The 17,072-nt window shown below is 38.4% G+C and overlaps 1 long non-coding RNA gene across 1 annotated transcript; it reads left to right on the plus strand.

Annotated features, from left to right (window-relative positions):
* The first annotated feature begins 234 nt into the window (after nt 1–234).
* On the plus strand, nt 235–10,683 carry LOC147843411 (uncharacterized). Its single transcript, XR_015493369.1, has 4 exons — nt 235–512; nt 7,523–7,565; nt 7,664–7,746; nt 8,373–10,683. It is a non-coding gene; the product is annotated as an uncharacterized LOC147843411 (long non-coding RNA).
* The last annotated feature ends 6,389 nt before the right edge of the window (nt 10,684–17,072 follow it).

The following is a 17,072-nucleotide window of genomic DNA, read 5'->3' on the forward strand; positions in this document are numbered from 1 at the left end:
CTGGCTTAAATCTTCAAAATATATTTTAACCCAGTGTGTGGGTTTGTCTATTTTTGACTAACAGGATATTTGTATCAAAGCAACTTAGCACGTTTAGAGATGTTTTGAATTTTGGCGCGTGTAAAGGTCAGAAAATCTAAATAAGTTGAATCCACTAGATGGCGGTGTAGGTTTGTGCTGGCTATTGTTTCTGTTTGGGTAGAGATTAAAATTGTTCTCTTTGCCACAACGTGTACAGACACAGTACAAGGCCTCAGAGACAAACCAACAGACATGTGCTTTGATTCACAATTATTTACATATACTATTAACACGCACTATTCACGTCAGTTTATAGATCTCGCTTTTGAGAGTTTTGAGTACTCCGTATTAGCTTAACCACCCTCCCTCCTTCTTTTTTTTGTTGTTGAAATTGTGAAGTCTTTTGTCTAGGCATGGAGTTTCTCTTCAACACATGCTGTGTCCAGTCCGGTGTTTCAGAGCTGTGTGTCTGACAGCCCTCGCTGGAAGAAGTGAGTCTTGATTACAGTAATCATCCCAATGTCAGAATGAATGAGTGTAGAGGAGGAGTGTACAGTGCAGCTGCCCACTTCAGCAGCACCTGACACAAAGCCCCGGCTCTCGCTTTATCCCTCGCTTTCTCTCTCTTTTTTACCTCTCCAAGAAGAGTCCAGACTGAAGAGCCTTAAGAGACAACTTACACTGTCCCGCTCGCATGAGCTCACTCATGAATAGTTCTCTCTAACATAGTTTGCTATAATGAAAACTCACAGAGTTCCCTCCAACCTGGTGTTGTTCCAAATTTGTATGACATGATCACACAAATAGTGAAGAAGTACAAATTATGTTAGGACAATTATTCTTCAAAAGGATGCAAAAGCCTCATGAAAGAGCCTATGCTTTGTTCCAGTGTTCCCAGGATTTTTGAGTAAAGTTTCGAGCAAACATTAATTTAGCAATTATAACGGAAGGTTCATTCAGATTTATTTAGTTTTCTGTCATTTTCATAGTCATTCCACAAACTTAAAAAATAAATAAATAATATATATATATATATATATATATATATATATATATATATATATATATATATATATATATATATATATATATATATATATATCGCAACATTTTACAGTTTAATTTGTTAGTTAATTATTTAATTATAACCAGGGGCAGATTGAAAACTAATAAGCAAGTTAAGCGGCCGCTTAGGGCCCCAGGAAATCTGAGGGCTCCCAAATAAATAACTAAAAGTATAATTTATACCTATAATTTATATACAGTTGCAATCAGAATTCATAAATCCCCGTTGATTTTTTTTTTCTTTATTTTCAAATATTTTCCAAATGATGTTTAACAGAGCAAGGAAATTTTCACTGTATGTCTGATAATATTTTTCTTCTGGAGAAAGTCTTATTTGTTTTATTTCGGCTAGAACAAAAGCAGTTTTTAAGATTTTAAAAACTATTTTAAGGTCAAAATTATTAGCCCCTTTAAGCAATTTTTTTTTCCCGATAATCTACAGAACAAACCTTCGTTATACAATAACTTGCATAGTTACCCCTAACCTGCCTAGTTAACCTAATTAACCTAGTTAATGTCACTTTAAGCTTTATAGAAGTGTCTTGAAAAGATATAGAGAAATAATATTTACTGTCATCAAAGATAAAAGAAAAGAAAATAAATCAGTTATTAGAAATGAGTTATTAAAACTATTATGTTTAGAAATGTGTTGAAAAAATATCTCTGTTAAACAGAAATTGAGGAAAAAATAAACACGGGGCTATAATTCAGGGGGTTTAATAATTCTGATTGCAATTGTATAACATAATTTTCTATATTTTGCATGATAAGTGTCAAAAAAATAATAGTTTAATGTTTATTACATCTGTCCAAATGTATTCCCATCCCTCATTCATGGAGAAGTCCAGCAGTCAAATAAGGTAAAGAGTTATAAAAATGAAATATTTTATGTAAAGTCTTTAGTTGTTTTTCCATTTTAAGAAAAAAAATAAATTAAAAAGTTTTACGAGATGCTTTACATGTTGTTATTATTATTTTGCATGATAAAATGTTTTTTACTAACTAATTCCCTTGATTTAAACAAAACAAAACAAAACAATTTTCTCTATTTATAATATTTTTCAATTGTTAGTCTTTTAAAGTTGGCTAAAAATATTATAATAACGACACCATTTGTATCTAAAGTTCATTTGTTTAAATTTAATATAAAGTGTCTACTATACCCAAGTCATAATATTAGTTTACTTCTAAATTTCTAACCTTTTATCAATTGGCATTTTTAGTGAGAGTTATAATTGCTATAGTTAACGCACTATAAGCTAATATGAACTAACTCATTTATTATTAGTAAAAATTAAATAAACATCATAAAAATTTATTGTTGTCATTTTAGCTAATGCAATATTTAAGGATAATAAATAAAAAGTGTTATTACACACACACACACACACACACACACACACACACACACACACACACATACACACACACACACACACACACACACACCAAAACAAATAAATACCTTTTGAAACATGAAGGAAACTGGATGTAAGGTGTCCACTGGGTCTTAAATGTCTTAAAATATCTTAAATTTCCAAAATATTTTAGGCTTTAAATCATTTTAAACAGGCCTTAATTTTGTTTGTCCAAGTAAAGCTACTCAATATAGGGCCACCAACCATCCAATCACCAATTTTTATATTTATTTATTTTTTATATTATTATTGCAAAGAGATACAGTTTACAACAGCTGTGAGAAAATTTTACAGCAAATTCTACATATTAAATTCCCTAATCAGGAAAAAAAAAAAAACATTTACATGATTTCTCTAGTTAATACCAGGCCATTAGAAACAATCTTAATAATGCATAAGCCTAAAGTTTCACTCTTAATAGTCTTAAAAGGGTCTTTAAAAGTCTTAAATTTGATGCGAAACCTGCAGAAACCCTGTGGATGGTTCTGAGAACATGTTTTTGTTAGCTGAGGTTTTCCAAATGTCCTGATTTCATTCAAGATCTTTGAGGAATCTTGATATCAGCTCCATTTCAGCTCAACAAATGTTTCTGTCGAGTCAGATCCCTAAATAACCAGTTTAATGAAGGATTGAGTGATGAATGGAAGTGATCAGGCTCTAGATTTCAAAAGACTGTCAAAAGAATCTGGTTACAGCGATTTACAGGCAACTGAAGACTGCTAATCTATTATAATGTTTTGCACTGATTTCATAAAAGAATATTTTTTGTTCCCCACAAAACCTTTCAGTAAAATAACCAGTTTTTTTATTAGTGTGAATAACATTTAAAAACAGAAAGTGTGTCCATCATAAAAAACAAAACAAAAAACAACTAACTATCTGACTGACTGACTGACTGTCAAACTAACTGACTAAGGCTCCAAGTTCTTCATGAAGTTCAACCATCAATCCTAGAAATGAACTTTTTTTTTAAGAGTAGACATTATTAAATTGTATTCATACTTATCTATCACGTGGGCTACTTGTATAATGCTTTTATGGTGCTTTCAAAGCTTCAGTCTCCATTCACTGTAAGTGCCTGAAAGTAGATGACCAGTACATTCATCAGAATTTCTCCTCTAGTGATTCAAAGAGAAAAAAAGTGTCACAATGAGTAAATGATGACAGAATTGGTAGCTTTTGATGCACTATTCCTTTAAGCCCTTCTAATAAACAAATAGAAACAACTTTTTATTTTGAAGTGCTCCCCGGTTCACTTATGCATTCAACTCGTCCTTTCTAAGCCTTTCTTCCTCTTTCCTCTCTCTTTTTTTTCTTGTTTCTCTCGCTTCCCTCATCCCTTTCTAATGTTCTGATGCTCCATTCTCTGTTTGCGAGATCGCAGCATAAAATGCATGGAGAGGAGAGACTGGGGGGAAATTGACTCTAACAAATAGCTTGAAAGGAATGCACGGCATATCAAACTAAAGCCTGCAAAGACAGACAAAACACCATCATTTCCTCCCAACTTCTGATGTCGATGCACAACAAACTAGCGTGCCAATGCCAGCAGAATGAAAATAGAGACAGAATCAGTCTGTGTTTTGTTGCGCTGTCACTTTGACGTGACTGGGAAGTTGCCTCGACGTGTTTGGCTAGGAGAGGAGAAGAGAGAAGCTTGTTTGATTAGCATCATCTCAGCGGTGTCAGTTACTGGCTTCCTCTTCACGGTTTAAAGGGCCAAGCGAACCTGCCTCAGAGCATCTGAGAACACCAAATTCTTCTATTTGATCGTAAACACTTAAGAAACGATGTCTGTTTTTATATGGAAAGACTTTTACTCTCTAGAAAAAAATGGACACTGGTTATTGACGTGATGTGGCATTTTCAGTCTTACACATGACAGAAATATAATTAGTATTGACATTAATTAAAATAAGCTAAATAAATGTTTTGTCTTCCATTAATAACATGGATGCCCAAAGTAGAGCCCGCGGGCCAAAGTTGGCCCATGGTAACCTTTGATTTAGCCTGCCATCCCATCTGAAAAGAGAGGGAGAATCATTAGGAGGTGGTTGGTCATTTCGAATTTAATGTAACCTTTTAATTTCTCTTAACTTTTCTTTGTTTTATTGCTAAGCTACAAACTAAAATTAAATGATTCAATTAAATGTTGTAACTGAATCAGACTTTTAAAACGTAATATATCTGCGAGCAAATCAAGGTGAAGGCAGGAGCAGCTCGACTAGCATATTCTGCATTGAACACCATTGTGTTATAGGTGGGATTGTTTATGTTTTTACTGTTATAAGTTCATTATTAAATGTTACAAATGACACTGCATTAGTTAATATGATTTAAAGCAACATTTTCTATTTATTTTTAAATATTAAATAATACATTTGGAAATTATCCATGGCAAATTGAATATATACGGTTTGGTCAAAGACTTAAGAATACACAAGATATACAGTACACTCGTATAGTTTTGAATGAGGAGTGTAACGGTCAATAAAGCAACTAAAGCCCCACCTTCAAGTACTAGAGCCAATCAGCAATGGCTGAAGATTCCTCGGGGGGAGGGGATTGGACTACATGTGAGTTTCTTCAGATTTTGTTTGATTCAAACGTTTAGAAATGAAACTAAAGAGGTCGTTGTTGTTTAATTTTATTGTTGATTCTAAATATGAAATTAAATCTTTATAGGAAAGAGTTTGGGCACCTCTTATCTATAAAACTGCTGTTATTGCATTTTTGAGTGATTTCTCAATGGTGCGTCTCAAGCATAGTTTAATAAATTACAGCTCTTTTAAAAAAATTTTAAAATTTGTAATAAATTATATCAGGCTTCATTTTACAAGTGTCTATGTTTATCTATCTATTTCTAAAAAACACATAAACTTGATGCATTTTGTCACTGAAAACCATCGTCTCTAGTGTGACACTATGCTAATTTAAATCGGCAATTAATCTGAAAACTTTATTTGGACCCAATTCAATATCGTGTGACTGACGCTCGATTAATTGAAAATTTTAACTCGAATACGATTAATGACCGATTATTTAATATATTTTTTTGCCCTCGTAGTTCGCTGACAAGTTTTGTACAGTAAATATGCTCACATATTACAAGAGAGAGATTTTTGGAGGATGCATTAATTGATTTTTAAAATAATTGACTGAATATCTACAATCTATGAATATTTATTGAACATCAACGTTAAACAACTAAAATTACAACACACATTGCCTAAAACCTAGTCACTTTTTTCTTATAGAAAATTTACATTTTCAGTGTTTTTCAGAATAAAAGTAGAAAATAACTTCTGTAAAAATAATATTTTAAACAGTGCATAATGTGAATGTAATGGAAAATATGCCGTCTCAAGGCATCTCTGGTGCAGCTTTCAATCATCGTCAATGTATGTGCAAAGTAAGGCTCAAGAATGGGTCCATTGTTCTGCATGACCAGAGATCAGTGACTAAAAGTATAAAGTATAAAAAAGGCTTAAAATAATGAGGTTGCGTGGCTCCACCTGCGGTAGGGAAAGTAATAGAAAAAATTGGCCTTGAAAAATTTGATCGATTATTATTTTGATTAATCGCCCAGCCCTAACTAAAGCCCCCTGTGATGCCCATGTCATTCACCTGTTTTTTCCTCAGAATTTTTTTATATTAAACTTTTTTAGATCACTATGGAATTAAGTTTTGTTGTCCTTTGGTGTGACACCTCTGTAGGCCCGTTTCCACTGAGTGGTACGGTACGGTATATTTTTATGTCCGTTTCCACTGTCAAAAGGTAACAAAAAACCAAACCGTACCATACCTTTTTTGTGTACCCTTTTAAAGCACCTAACACAACAAAAGAGTATCAAAAGGCAGAGATAGAGATACGTGACTAGCGTGTACAAGCCAGAAGAATGACAACAAAGGAAGCACCATTTTTAAATACACAGCCGAGACATTACATCATGGTAATATATACATATGATAACAAGCCATGGTTGACTCGAGCTCAAACAAACCTTGTCATCATCTTGCTGAACAGTCACAAAGCCAAGAAGAAGAGCAGAATCTACCCTATGCCCTGTAGTTTTCATGGCCACTTAAGGCATGAGTGGTTTCACTTTCACAAGAGATTATATCTGAATTAATAAAATTCTTTAGCTCACGTTAATAACGGAGGAAACTCCACACAGAAATGCCAACTGGCCCAGTCAGGACTTAAACCAGCAACTTTCTTGCTGTGAGGTGACAGTGCTAACCATGGAGCCACCATGCCGCCAGACTTCAAACTACTTAAATATACTTAATTTTTCTTAAAAAAATTGTTTTACAAAAAAAAAAACTCGTTTTAACTGCCTAGTTTTCAACTTCCCTTGTAACCTTGGAGCCTCCATTTGCTTTGATAATGTAAGAGTCACATATTTTTTTAGGCCTGTCAAAGCTTTTCCCGCCATTTGTTTATTAAATAAGGTGGACATCAGAGCTCCATCCACCACTGCATATATGTGCGTATCTGTCCATCACTGATATTCAGCCGCTAAAGTAGTAACCTTTCCACACACACAGATCAGGAGAACACTAATGTCCTGTCGCTCTGTTGTTTTAAAACAACTAAATTACCTCAACCATCAGAGGCTACTGTGAAAATCACATAACGCGCTCACAACCGCTCTCTTCAAAGTCTGAACACAGGGGACAGAAGCACGCAGCGAGAGAGGTGGTAATGACAGACCATTATACACACACATTTCAGCAGAGAAAGGAGAAAACACAACTGAGGTATAACAATGAGCTTTCAGCATGCATCTGTGACACAAGGAAATGACTCTACTTCTTTTATTAAAGTGCTGGTTATTTTCCTGTTGAGATACACATGTTAAGAATATTTACTTTCTTTTTTCTTGTCAGCGCCGACGTGCCTGACGGATGAAAATTCTCATTGTTTTTGCATTAATGCATGTGTGTTTAAAGATGCCGTGTCTCTGTTCTGCCCATAAAATGTTTTGATCGTTGAGTTTTCATAACATACACAGAAAACTCCAGCTCCGCAGAACGGGACTGATGCCTGTCATCGAGGTGTGTAAGCTAAACCTAAATGGATCTAATCTGCAATCACTTTTTTTTTTATCCTGTTATTTTTTGAAAGCATTAATAATTTCTCTTTTTCACAACAGGGCTGTCAAGCGTGCACTTCGGCACCTTTCTGCTATTTGATTTCCCATGGTGCTGAATCAGTCTATCATTATCTCTGCTTTAGGTGAGCCTCGCTCCATGAAACAGGCTTTTTACAGGTAGTTACGTTAAAATATGCTCCCCATGCGACTGTAGCCAAATCTGTTTTAGCCGTGCTAATGTGCTGGGTTTCGAGCATAAAGGCTACCGTTAGCATATAGCGTGTAAGCGACACAGACTGCTAATGCTGCCTCATCAATTGGTGTCTGCCAGACCTCTGGTAAAACAGAACTATTTGGGCCCATTACTGCATTCTGGAATGGTTTTGGCAAAATATCTCAGTGACCCTCTGAATTAGCCGTTGGGGGATAGGCTAGTTGTACAGATTATGATTCTGTTTAGCAATCTGTGACTATAAAACAGGCAGGGTTGTTTGACGAGGAATGATTCGCAGTTTAATAGTCTTGATTCACATAAAAGATACTTGGTTACAAATCCCACCCACTTGGGTCTTTAAAAGAAGGGATTTATTCCTTGTGACAGTCAAAGAAAACTGGATGCTGCACCAAAGTGTGTATCCCATGAATGCAAGTTGGATAGACGCTTCTGCCAAATACTTACTTTAAAAGTACCTTTCAATTCCATCTTCTTTGCGTACAAAAGAGCAACGTTCCCTCTCCTAACATTTGCTGCTGATCTTTTCTTTTGTAGATGCAGCAGGAGGTAAAATGACGAGCAACTGATCCTCAGACCTCTTGGCCCTTTCTCCCCACAACAGAGTGCATTCTGGGTAATGAATTGCCCCGCTCCTGCTTATTAACCTCTCCTAATGAAATCGCTAGGACACCATTGTTCCTCTAATGAACCTTCAATGACAGGACACAGCCCCATCTTTGTCCTTCGACACCACGGCTAAATTAGAATTCCTTTCTTTCCTCCTTCCCTCCCTCTCTCGCTGTTTCTGGAGGGCAGTGGGGAGATGAGCGTGTCCTAGCAGCTTTACCGTTGCCCGAGCTACACTGAGGAAAGGATGGCGAACGGATTCCCTGGACTGCGGGGTTGGCCGTGGCTGCGAGCACCCTTACATTAGCTCTGATTAGCACCTCCAGTATGGATCTGCGGTGCTAATTACTTGTGCTGTCGTGGTTCACTGAGATTTAAGTACCAGCGCCATCCCATTATCCCCAATCCCTGAAGTCTAGCCCTGCCAACCTGCACTACGGAGCGCACATACCTCACTGCAGGGTTATCGATACAGGATGCTTGCTCAACTCTGTTTTTTTTTTTAACCCTTTTGGTGTGCATGCAGGCGTGCCAAGAGTCTTTCTGGCCTAGTTCTGGACTGGCCCAGTTTTGGCCTGAACAAGCCGAGGAACAAAAGGGAGGAGGTTCGTAAGGGAAGGGTGTTTTTCACAGAGAGTCTGGGGAGGGAACGCACCACAGGATGGGGCCCGCTGAATCGCACAGCGTATTTGGAGACGGACCCGAGCCTCTTGGAGTTTGCATCTAGCCCCCCAGAGTGTGGAGGGCTCGCTCTTTGCTCACCCCACAGATACTAATTACAATTCACATGTCACACTCGCAGGATAATGGGAGTCAGGAAGCAGAATTAGAATATTTCAGAAGCCTGCGGGGGTGTTAGCGCAGGAGAGGAAAGTGTGTCTGTTTCTCTGAGACTTGGGGGTGGGGGTAAGTTACACAGGGGTGGTGAAAATTGTCGCTATATTTGGCATCTCTGTGTGTGCTTCTGCCCCTTGTATCTGGCCCTGCTACCCCTTCTTCACACGCCGGGTGTGTGCTGGCAGGGTGATGGCTGTCTGTTAGACTAGATTGAGTGGCATCTGCTGGGTAAAGGGAAAGGGCCGGCCTGCCTGTTGGCAAGAGGTTGGCACAAGGTTGGCACACATGGCGCATAGGGTACAGAGGGGGTGGCGGCGCCAGCAGCAGACTCAGGCTGGCCTGACAGCATGACATCTTCTGGAATGAAACCGCTTCCTTTGCCTCTCTCTCAGCTTCCCTCTTTTTTTCCAAGCACCTTCTCTCACGGGTCTCACTTGGTTGCTCGTCCTGCTCCCTCCGTCATTCCCCCCATCTCTCACTTGTTCTGCCACTTCTCAAGACAGTCACTTGCTCCTTTCAGTCCTAATCCAGCAACTCTCCCTCACCCCCCTTCCTTCATCCTATTACCGGGACCACTTATTTAAACTGTTTGCTGCTACTGTTTCACACTTAAGTCCATGTGGTCATTTTCTCCACCCTTGGACAGCACTGACTGTTTCTCTACTGGATTTCATCTGTATTTTCTATTTGCATTCGTGTTAGCGTGTGTGCGGGTATGTTTGTGTGTGGAAGTTTTCTGATAAAACAAACACTGTTAATGAACCACTGTGCTGACATCTGCAGGAACCCAACGACTAAATTAATGCGTGCACCACATATCAAACAGGAGCCTTCCTACTGTCAGCCACTGCATCTCAAAGAGAATACATAACAAGGAGAGACAGTTCGGAGAGATGGAGAGAGCGAGAGAGAGAGAAAGAGAGAGAGAGTCTGAGAGCTCTAACTCTAGTACTGCCCAAGCCTCAGAGATGTACATCTCAGCAGAATCCTCATGAATCAATGCCTTAAAATATTATTGTACAAAAGATCCTTTACTCATCCTCCTTCCAAACCTAACAAATTTTTTGACCTCACAAGCCACTAAAGGAGATTCATATTTTTTTTGTGCAGTTACAATGAATAGAAAATAGAGATTCTATTTTTAAAAACATTCATATACACCACAAAGGTATCATACTCCTTACAACTTGTCCTTTTTTTGTTTGTTCTTCTGAAGGTAGGTTGACAACATTTCTCAGACTGGAATGTGGAATGGGCAGACTATTCTTCTGTATTGTTTCCCAAAAGGTTAAGCTAAATATAATGTAAAATAGTGATTATGTCTCAGCAAAATGCTTATCACTATATTTATTTTTATTTCAAAATCATGAGTATTGTATAATAAATAATTTTTGATTTTCTGAATGAGGTAAATGTATTGTATATACTCTATGCATTATGTGTCATGCAGCTGGAAGGGCATATGCCAGAGTAATTAGTGGTTCATTCCACTGTGGTGACCCCTAATGGATCAGTGTGTTTGTATGTGTCAAATACTGTACAACCTTATTAGACACCATGTTTATGTGGTTGAAACCACAGATTTGCGTATGTGGTTGAGTATAGCTTAGCATTTAGGGTTCAGACAAAAAATAAAGATTATGATCTTTAATGATAATCTTAATATTTTTAAAAGTACAGACCTGACCATTGGTACGTTGAGGTTCCTTCTGGCCCGTTTCCACTGAGTGGTAGGGTACGGTTTGGTACAGGTCAAATTTATCATGCTTTCGTTTTCACTGTCAAAAGGGTACCAATGGTGGGTGTCTAGCTCCACCTTTTGGTACCCTTTTGTTGTGCCCTTTTAAAGGGTACCCAAAAAGTAATATGGTACGGTTTATGAGTAATGAACATTTATACACAAGTATGTATGTTTTGTGAGAAGTGCTTTGCATGTGATATGTGAATGACCCCCACAGCTTTACTTTACTTGACATGTCCTTGAGCGAGAATGACGTTGACTAAAACTTTCTGTCATACACCATGCCTACAGGTACCAAAAGGGTACCATTGGAAGTGGAAACGCAAGCCTGATAAAGTTGACCATACCATACCATACTGAGTGGAAATGGGCCATAATAGTGACAAAATGGAACACTAAAAATCAAGCTGATACAGTACATTGTAATGGACTGTCAGAAGAAAACATCTGGTTATCTTTCTGAAGTTTTTTTGTTGTTGCTGTTGTTGATGTACAGGCAATTAGTTATTCATTAATAAACCACCTCTTCAAACTCATTGAGTTCAGTAAAACAAATCATTCCAGATGTCTTGGTGAACAATTAATCTCTCAAAAATCAGAAATTACTTTTACGGAAAACTAACGTGAATGTCAAAATTGACATTAAATAACAGCTTAAATTTTGGTTGGTTTCTTATATCATTAATTTTCCTTCGGCTCAGTCTCTTTGTTCATCGGGGGTCACCACAGCAGAAAGAACCGCCAACTTATCCAGCAAATGTTTTACACAGAGGATGGTTTCTTACATTAGACTGTTATAATTCACCATGTGTTCCACAGAAGAAAGAATTATATAGGTTCGGAAAGCCACAAGGGTGAGTAAATTGTGACATTTTACTATTTAGATGAGCTTTTTTTTTTAATCATAGAGAGCAGTGACTTTCTTATGTTGTAATACTCAGCTCTGTTCCTAAAGAACCATGCAAAATCTTTTCTTATCAATTGTTCCGACTATCTCTCCTCATAAACCTGGCATAAAAATATATTTTATAGCACTTCTAAAGAGACGCTCTCTCTTTTGTCTATGAAATAATTTTTCCCTAATCAGTGTGACCGTTTTCTGGGAAGAGTGAATCTGTTCTGATGTAAATGAATCCAGGGAAATATGGTGATGGATGATGGGGCACAGACGTCTTCATGTTTAACCCTTCTGCCATCTTGCACTGATTGCTTCTCTGCCAACCTGCTGTTGATTGACAGACTCACAGACAAGTCACGGCTGCTGCTAGTCTGCCGTAACTCACCTGATCCCACTGCGCCCATGTGTAAGTACCCTCCTAATGCGACAAAGAGGGATAGACCAAATAAATAAATAAATAATATGATTAAGGCTGTTAAATAGCTATAAATTGTCATTTTTACATGATATGCTTAGACTATATTATTCCAAAAAGAAAAATTCAGTTTGTACTCGCCTTCATTTCAATCCTACAACATGTATGAAAACAGAAATAAAAGAATGCAAACGAGCTTTGCGCCCAGTCAATGTAGGAAATTGTCGCATGAACCCAGTACAGCTGACGGTTCTAGCATATGCTGATGTGATACACATGGCGAACTCAGAGGAAAAACGAGGACTGAACATTAACCCAGCCAAAACTGAGACTATGGTCATGAGCAAAAAAAAAAAAAGTCCAACATTCCATAAAGCTGGACAATATTGTCTTGAAGCAAGTGTAAGTGTTCAAATACCTTGGAACATTGAGTGAGGATAAAACACCCGATAAGGATCTCAACGCGAGGGTCGCCGCATCTGGCAGACTATATCACACTTTAAAATGCCTTTCTGGAAAAGAGAGAAATCTCCACAGGAACAAAGCTAGCTGTTTATAACTTATGTACCTGCTCTTACATATAGGTGGGAGTGTTGGGCACTTCCTAGCAGCAAGAACAACATATTTTAGGCGATGAAGATGCGGTATATTAGACGAGTCATGGAAAAACTTGCAGACACCGGGTAAGGAACCAGAGCATCAGGACAAACCTACAAGTCGAATCACTGACTGAACTAATCGACAGGCCTAAGATGAGGTGGTTTGGTCATGTTGCAGGATGAAAATCACAGGGCTCCAAAGCAGGTGCTAGAGGCAAGAACCTAAGGAAGACCTCCAAGAGTTAGGCCTCGAATGAAGCGGATGGACTCACTTAACCCAGAATTCCAAAAGGATAGGAGTAGACCCAAACTGCGCCAGAAAAATGGCTGCAGACAGGAAAAAGTGTCAAAACTTTGTTCAGCCTCTATATCGTAAGATAGAAGAGGCCAGGAATATGTAGATAAATAACATAGATGTTCACACAACAATGTAAAGTCACTTTTAATTCATTTAACCCAGGCCATGAACTGCCCGTACACTATAAGTTTGATTTATTCTGTTTGCTTTACTGTTCCAATTCGTGCCAATCTTTCACTTCGCCACTTTTTTTTACCGCACCATCAGACAGAGTTTCGCATACACAAACTCTAGCGTGACTGCGGCATAATGAAGGTTTTATGAAACCACAATATCATAGGGCAGGGGTCTCAAACTCGTGGCCCGCGGGCCATTTGCGGCCCTCAGTGCAATAATTTGTGGCCCGCGCCGACCGCTGTACACTGACAGAATCAGTTGATTCTATCCGTACACAGCGGTCACTGGCATTCCCCGCCCGCCGTGTAAACAAAGGGGCGGGGATGCCGGTGACGTCATCACGCACCCCGCCCCTTTGTTAGATGCTGTGACGGGTGGGAAGTGTTAGGAGGGAACTCGCGCCGGCCAGAACCAAGGTAAGCTGTTTCCGCCCCTGCCTGCCACTTAGCTACCTATCTGCAGCCTGCCACCTACCTAGCTACAGCCTGCATCTTAAATATATTATAGGTAGATACAGAATGGTACAGACTGATGTGACTGGAGTGGGGTGGGGGTGTTTTATTTATACATATATACGCCTTTTTTTAAGGTGAGGGAATGGAAGTTTGAGTGAGTTCCCCCACTTTTTTCTGTGTGAGAAGTTATTCTCCACCTTGAACTTCAATAAGTCAAAGTACAGGTCTAGACTTAATGATGATCATCTTCAAGCCATACTGAGGGTCTCAACTGCTTCCGCTCTAAAGCCAAATGTGGTTCAGATTTGTGAGAAGAAGCGCTGTCAAGTCTCTGGCAGCAAGAAGTAGGCAAAAGATGCCATGTTCAGAAGAACTGTTCATAATCTTCACTCAATGTTCTATTAATGTTCAGGACACTTCATGTTCAGAAGAAAAAATTAAAACTGTTAATAATGACATTTGAGGACTTTTTTTTTGTGAAATCCCTTATGCGGCCCAGCCTCACCCAGACTTTGCCTCCTGCGGCCCCCAGGTAAATTGAGTTTGTGACCCCTGTCATAGGGTATTTCTGTTTTGTTGACTTTTTTTTATATTTTCTTTGTTGAATAACAACCAATTAAGAAATATGCTGACAGATAAAATGCTTTCACCTAGCCAGCTATGAAGAATTCGGCAGTGGGGCAACAGAGCACTATTTAGTTATTTGTTTAGTTTCATCATTCAACAAAGTAAAAAAGGAGTCCCAAAAACAGGAATGTGTAATCCTTGGTCATATCACTGTTTACATTACACTTACCAAAGCAAGACTTACACATTTGTGTGACATTCCAAAGAGTACCTCTATCAGCACCACAGTGGAAAATGTAACCATTTCTGTGCTGACTGTATCTTATTGGAAGGGAATGGAATGGTTAAGAAATCAAAACCATTTGGCCCGATAGTGGAAAAGAGGTTTAACCTTGCCTAGAATTCCGGGCCGGGGACAGTTTGTCATTCTGTGCTATTCCAAGCTTTTGTAAAAAAAAAAAAACAAAAAAAAAACTACTGGAACTGTTTACCGAAAAAGCAACTTAAGATGTACACTACCTGACAAAAGTCTTGACACCTATCCAAGTTTTAGAAACAACAAATAATAACTTTACTTTTAGTTGATCATTTGGTATCAGAAGTGGCTTTTATGAAAGGCAAAGGCCTCTAGATTTTCCCAAAATAAAATATGATCATGTCTTGATTTTTAATTATTTGATTCGGACAGTGAGGTCTGACGTTTGTTTTGACAAAAGTTTTGTTACGAACAGAAATAATGTACAGTTTGGAATATAAAGTCATAGTGCAGTGGGAAAATAATATTGTGTATGACTCCCATGAGCTTGGACTACTGCATCCATACATCTCTGCAATGACTCAAATAACTTATTAATAAAGTCATCTGGAATGGCAAAGAAAGCATTCTTGCAGGACTCCCAGAGTTCATCAAGATTCTTTGGATTCGTCTTCAATGCCTCCTCCTTGATTTTACCCCAGAAATGCTCAATAATGTTCATGTCTGGTGACCGGGCTGGCCAATCCTGAAGCACCTTGATCTTCTTTGCTTTCAGGAACTTTGTTGTGGAGGATGAGATATGAGAAAAAACGCTGTTCTGCTAAAGAATTTGCCCTCTCCTGTGGTTGTTAATGTAATAGGCAGCACAAATGTCTTGATACCTCTGGCTGTTGATGTTACCATCCACTCTGCAGATCTCTTACATGCTCCCATACTGAGTTAAACCCCAAACCATGATTTTTCCTTAAACTAATTTTGACAGATTTTTGTGAGAGTCTTGGGTCCATGTGGGTTTCAATAGTTCTTCTTTCAGTGTTTGTGATGACTGAGATACAGCTCAACAGATGATTCATCACTAAAATCTACCTTCTGCCACTTTTCCAAATAATCAACTATCAATTTGCAGCAAAAACAAAATTAATTTTTGTGGCTTCTGTTGTTACTTTGAGGTCAACATTGATGTTACGTTGATACAATAAACTAAACATTATGTACAATAATATTACTTTTAATCGACAGCCTTGGCAGATGGCACTGAGCACACTCCCTGGAGAGTGAGCATCACAGAGCCATGGGTATTATTTTGTTTTGCCTGTTGGTTCTTTGACTCCCAAAGTGCTGCAATCTAGCTTAAACATATTAAATACTGACTGGATAATATAAAATTTTTATAGATTTGCTTTTAAGAAAGCTGAGAAAACATGGTGAGTGGACACAAAAAAAGAATCTGAGGAACATTCTGGCACTTCATTTGTCCTCCCTCTTCTATGAATTGACCTCTGTGGCACTGTCACAGTCTTGTGTAATCATCTAATGTGTACAGTAAATTTGTCACTAACCAGTTTTGTAAGCATTAATTCTGTTTTTTCCACCAGCAGCGTTTAGATCTGAGCGATAGAGACACGGTTGTTTGTCTTTGTGATTAAAAGGCGAGGAGACTGTCCTTTTAATCAGAGAGCGTGCATTATTACAACCTTGATTAAAGCTGCCAAATCTTTACGTTGTCATCTCTCATCAAGGCAAACAGGTAGGATGCGGTTCTGATTAATTCCTCCCAGCGAGCATGTGAAAGAGTGTGTGCGAGTGTATGATTGCCCAAAGGACAAATCATGACAACCATCAAAGGAATGCAAAAATCACAATTGCGCGTTGAGTCTACAGATCACCTTACTCTGTCGCCACAACATTTGAGCAGCTCCCTGTGAAAACCGGTTGTATATTTCAGAGATGAAGTCAGCCCCATTTCTCGCTTTTTCTCTCTTCTGCCGTACCTGAGCTAGTGATTAATGAGTAGATGCGGATGATTCAAACGCAAAATGGCTTTTCATGATGTGATGGTGTCACCAGCAGTGACAGCTGGATGCTGGCAGAGGCCAGTGCGGCAGAATCATATCTTCACTCCTGTACAGAAACTACTGTCAGTCATCAAGCCTTTGAATGCATCGCATAAAAAAATGCTCAGCTCATGCAATCTACATTTCAAACCCTTGTGACCTGTGACATGCACAATGCTACCACTACGCATTAGAAGGAATCTGCAAAAAAATTAATGATTCATTCTGTGGCAGTATTCTGAGGAATATATTTAGAGTGCATTTCAAGAGTTCACACTTAGCTGATGATGGATTATAAAGATCCTCGAGCCCGGGGCTCCCTCCCGTTTGC

Source organism: Danio rerio, chromosome 6, assembly GCF_052040795.2.
Source record: "Danio rerio strain M-AB ecotype USA chromosome 6, GRCz13ab, whole genome shotgun sequence".
In the NCBI taxonomy this organism is placed as follows: domain Eukaryota; kingdom Metazoa; phylum Chordata; class Actinopteri; order Cypriniformes; family Danionidae; genus Danio; species Danio rerio.